Source organism: Salvelinus sp. IW2-2015, linkage group LG20, assembly GCF_002910315.2.
Source record: "Salvelinus sp. IW2-2015 linkage group LG20, ASM291031v2, whole genome shotgun sequence".
Taxonomy (NCBI): Eukaryota; Metazoa; Chordata; class Actinopteri; order Salmoniformes; family Salmonidae; genus Salvelinus; species Salvelinus sp. IW2-2015.
Window position 1 is genome coordinate 79965101 of NC_036860.1, and position 5968 is coordinate 79971068.

A 5968-nucleotide genomic window follows, 5' to 3' on the forward strand; every position below is an offset into this window, starting at 1 on the left:
AATTGACATAATTTGAGTCAATTGGAGGTGTACCTATGGATGTATTTGAAGGCCTACCTTCAAACTCAGTGCCTCTTTGCTTGACATCATGGGAAAATTAAAAAGAAATCAGCCAAGACCTCAGAAATTTTTTTTGTAAACCTCCACAAGTCTGGTTCATCCTTGGGAGCATATCCCAAACGCCTGAAGGTAACCACATTCATGTGTACAAACAATAATACGCAAGTAAACACCATGGGACCACGCAGCCGTCATACCGCTCAGGAAGGAAGACACGTTCTGTTCTCCTAAGAGATGAACGGCTTTGGTGCGAAAAGTGCAAAATCAATCCCAGAACAACAGCAAAGGAACCTTGTGAAGATGCTGCTGGAGGAAACGGGTACAAAAGTGTCTATATCCACAGTAAAACGAGTCCTATACCGACATAACCTGAAAGGCCGCTCGGCAAGGAAGAAGCCACTGCTCCAAAACCACCATAAAAAAGGCAGACTACGGTTTGCAACTGCATATGGGGACAAAGATTGTAGTTTTTGAGAAATGTCCTCTGGTCTGATGAAACAAAAATAGAACTGTTTGGCTATAATGACCATCATTGTTTGGAGGAAAAAGGGGGAGGCTTGCAATCCGAAGAACACCATCCCAACTGTGAAGCACGGGTGTGGCAGCATCATGTTGTGGGGGTGCTTTGCTGCAGGAGGGACTGGTGCACCTCACAAAATAGATGGCATCATGAGGATAAAAAATTATGTGGATATATTGAAGCACCATCTCAAGACATCAGTCAGGAAGTTAAAGCTTGGTCGCAAATGGATCTTCCAAATGGACAATGGCAAATAAGGATACTTCCAAAGTTGGCTTAAGTGGCTTAAATGGCTTAAGGACAACAAAGTCAAGGTATTGGGAGTGGCCATCACAAATCCTTGACCTGAATCCCATAGAAAATTTGTAGACAGAACTGAAAATGCGTGTGCGAGCAAGGAGGCCTACAAACCTGACTCAGTTACACCAGCTCTGTCAGGAGGAATGGGCCAAAATTCACCCAACTTATTGTGAGAAGCTTGTGGAAGGCTACCCGAAACATTTGACCCAAGTTAAACAATTTAAAGGCAATGCTACCAAATACTAATTGAGTGTATGTAAACTTCTGACCTGCTGGGAATGTGATGAAATAAATAAAAGCAGAAATAAATCACTCAACTATTATTCTGACATTTCACATTCTTAAAATAAAGTGGTGATCCTAACTGACCTAAGACAAGGAATTTTTACTAGGATTAAATGTCAGGAATTGTGAAAAACAGTTTAAATGTATTTGGCTAAGGTGTATGTAAACTTCCGACTTCAACTGTAAGTATTAAAAGTGAAGGTATATATAATTAAAAATTCCTTATATTAAGCAAAGCAGATGGCACCATTATCTTGTTTTTAAAATGTATGGACACTCCAACACTAAGACATTTACAAACGATGCATTTGTGTTTAGTGAGTCTGCCAGATCAGAGGCAGTAGGGATGTGTTCTCTTGATAAGTGTATGATTTGGACAATTTTCCTGTCCTGCTAAACATTCAACATATAACGACTACTTTTGGGTGTCAGGGAAAATGTATGAAGTAAAACGTTATCATTTATTTATTATTATTATTATTTTATTTTTTTATTCTGTAAGAATATAGTGAAGTTTTCGAAAATAGAAATAGTGAAGTACAGATACCGCAAAAAAAAAACACTTAAGTAGTACTTTAAAGTATCTTTACTTAATTACTTTACACCACTGCGTTTTTGTACCATTCTTGCTAGTTAGCCAACTAGCTATGGCTAACACAGTCACAATCTCTGCAGTCAGAATAAAAGCAAAGTAGCTGCATTTGTGTTTGTTTGAACTTTGTTCTATTGACATTCATTTGGATACATCCATAACAATGAGCTGATCATGCCTGATTTTACCTGGCATAACTTTTGCCTTAGGACGCTCGACACTGCTCATTACGAGGAGATCGCATTGCATATCAAACACTAGGCTAGAAGCTAGCTAAATGGTTTGTTGCTTGCAAATCTGCCAATATGGGAACCTAATTCAAAAATACCAGTTGCTGAAAACAGCTAGTCAAACTAGAAACGTGGGAGGATTTGACAGCATAGCGCCGCCGTCATGACTGCAAAAATGTATTTATCAGATGCTCAAAAAAATAAGTGCAAAAACCAAATCAATGCTAGCTAGGTAAGTTTTTCCTCGTTGTACCTGCGTTTACAATGTATCCAATTTCGGTTTGTGTGGGTGTTGGTTTAGCGTTCTGTAACTTTGTAGCAAGTACGGTCTGCGTGTGTAGGCACATCATACATCATGATTGCAAGGTGTCCCAATTTATTTTCCAATTGGCACGATATTTTTTTCAACTGTCCCCTTAACTGGTTTTAATGTCCATTTTAGAATGCCCTTTTAGACAATTAGAAATGAGTTTTCAACAATGTTGTGGTATAATTAATCCTCACATAATGATATAACTGTCAATAGGGTATCTCTGAAACTCATCACATTGTACAAAACTCAATTAAAAGGAACAGAAAGTGACTTACGACAGACAAGCGTTTTCCATCACACTATTAACGGCACACTGATATTTGAGATGCATGAGGAGACTGTGGCTGACTCAGGGCTTTTTTCGCAATCAGCATGCTGGCCAGACATCGACGTGTTGGTACAGGATGGTGTGGTTGCAGTGGATGAAGTGGCTGCGTTGGATGGTTGGTTTGCACTCGCTGTGTTGGATGGATGGTTTCGGCGTTTTGGGGTGCACTGGCCGTGTTGGATGGTTGGTTTTGCACTGGCCGTGTTGGATGGTTGGTGTTGCACTGGGCCGTGTTGGATGGTTGGTTTGCACTGGCCGTGTTTGGATGGTGTTGGTTTTGCACTGGCGCGTGTTGGATGGTTGGTTTGCACCTGGCCGTGTTGGATGGTTGGCTTTCGCACTGGCTGTGTGGATGGTTGGTTACTGGCTGTGTTGGATGGTTGGTTTGCACTGGCTGTGTTTGGATGGTTGGGGTGCATGGCGTTGATGTGGGCTGCAGTGGATGTATTGGATGCTTGGCCTGCACTGGCTGTATTGGATGCATTGCCTGGAGTCATTTCACTGGCTAAAATGGCTGCATTGGAAATGGAGGGTCTGCTGCAGACACTGTGGAACCAGAGACAGGTATAATCATTTCAGAATAATACATTGGATTTTATTTATATCTATTTCTAGGAACCAATGATGCCTTCCAATATTTTAACCACAGTCCAATAAATAAAAACAGCAATCTAAATTCAATCAGATAAGGTTGTTGCCTTGCTTCATGGTAGCAGAAATACTTGAAATGAGGAGATAGGAATCTCATTGGTCAATGATGGAGGAACGTATAACGCACCGCCCATTAGACAATCGCGGCTCACGTTGTTCATATGCTGTGTCACGCGGTTAAACTAATCGTCCCGAAATCCCTTGTAGAAAGTTAGTTCCTAGACTCGTAACCTGTTTATTTTTCTTTAAAAGTACGTAGTGTCACAAATCAAAAACTAGGTAAACAAGTTAAATATCTCAGATCTCTGAAGATATTTCTAATGTTGTGCTTTCTTTTCATGTAATTCATGCTAATGTTGGGTTTTTGAGCTGGCGCCCAATTGACTCCCATTCACTCATTGAAGGAGTGCACTCCTTGTCCAGATTTACCCAGAATGAACTGTGCGGCCAATGCAACGCATGGACATTGTACACAATGGGCGTTAATACGAATCCAATGTAGTTTCCCATCTCCCCATTTAGAGTATTTCTGATGACTTCATAGTAGTGTCTCAATAAGTGTGAAAAGTGATCTAAACCTGGTACTCTAAATCAGTTATATTGGGAGTGATAATGAACTAGAGATGAGAGTACCAGGTTTAGATCAAACAACATACTACGTGGCCAGCTTTTAGTGCAAAATGTTATACAGCTTAAATACACTTAAATGTATTTGAATATTTTATTTCTAATTGTTTTTCAATGACTTTAGTAAGATAATCTGTTTGAAAGGCAATGTGCTGCATTTTTTTTCACACACAAGCCCAAGCAGTGCGTCAAAATGATCCGTTTAAAACATGTTTTGAATATTTCAGCTTGCGATAACCATTTGAAATGCTTGTTTTTGCAATTTTAAACTTAAAATCTGCTAATAGGAACGATAAAGACTTAATTCTCCTAGTGCAATTTTGTGCCTGTTTACGAGGAGTAAAAGGAGCCAAATGTCTTACCAGTTAGCAAGAGTAGAGAGAAGAGAATTTCAGCACGCTGTGGTCCATGGGTCTCATCCCTACACGTCTCCCTGTCACAAAGTACATGGTCAGTTGGACATTGTTGCACAGTCTTAGTAGAAATGATGGACGAGTTTCCTCCAATGAAACTGTAGAAGAAGGACTGAAAACCTACTGCTTAGTGATCACCAACTTGCCTTCTCCTGTCCTCTCTAGCCAATGCCTCACCTGGGCTGACCCTTATAAAGGCTGCTCTGCAGCCATTTTGTCACAGCAGTTTCCCACGAGAACATGCACACCCACAAACACTGTCTACATGTGAATATGATATTCGATATTGTACAGGATGTGCTTGGCTATAATCCCAAAATAATGAGTTATTAAATGAACCTCCCCGGATTCATTTCACCATCTTGTGTAAACAACAACCACAACAGCACAGGTAATTACTAATTACTGTGACTGGTCAGAAGCGGATATACTGCACCTCCACCTGCCTCTAAAACCTAGTTGGCTATATGTTTCACTGGACCTCAATAGGACCGTAGGCTTTTATCATATTGTTGAGGACTTCATACAGACAATAATACAAAAGGGATTGAGTTGGTTTATTTGAAAAGGCATCATGCATGGGCACAGACAGCATTGAGGTTTCAGTGGTACTGTTTTTCTCTCTGGGTAATGGAGAAAGGTTGCTATCTCCTCACTAGTGGTTCATAAAGCAGCTTGTTTTGACAGCTGGTTGTGGACTAATTGTCTGGACATATGCATCTACCCGGCAGTTTAAATTAGAGAGTAACTCTGATATTTATGTATAGCATCAGAAGGGTTAGCAACGGTGGTTCTTCCTCTGATGAAAGCATCAGGAACAACTGAATAATTTACAGACTTTTCTGTTGAATAACCAGATGTACTATGGGGGTCCACATGTAACGTGTAAAATGTAACGTGAGTGTTTTTTGGCTCAAGAGTAAAAAATAAAATAAAAAGTAAAAACACACAATCCAGTCCTAATTTCAATGTAGTAAATCTCGCTCATTTGCCCCTGGTTGTGAAATGGAGCCATATTCTTTGACATATTAGCAACCAGAGTGCTAAAAGGTTCTAGCTGCTCCCACAGGATATCCTATGTTAAAAGTGTACACCGCTGAACGTAGAGACTGGTTTAAAAGCTCTCGTAGGGTGTTTGACGTTACAATTTTGGTGGGTGCTATGCTGACCCAAAGGTTCCATGGCCACAATAAAACTAAATAATGAATGAGAATGTCTAATTTTGTGGCAAGTGGAGAATAGTTTGCCCCACTATGGCTGTACCTACCTACATCTTCTCAGTGTAATATTTCTGTTGCTGCTAATGTACACAGATTGAGGCTAGTCTAGACTAAAAATCAAGCTCAATGGAGATGATTTATTGAAAGTGCTTTTTTGTCTAGGACTAGGCTTAATCGGTGTCAAGGAAACCAGGGCTGCGGTCAGTACGTTTTTACGTTCTGGAACGTTCAATTGAATGGAAACGGTGCTGTACTGAACGATCAGTAAAAAAGTAATGGGAGTTTGGGGAACGCTGTCAGCATGGCCACTGCCCTTTAAATATGTCACTCATTGCTTTAATTCACATTTCGCCGCACCCACCAAACGGGAGCAAACATACCTAAAAGTCTGTTCAAGAACGTACAACAGCATTTTTGGAAAACGTATGC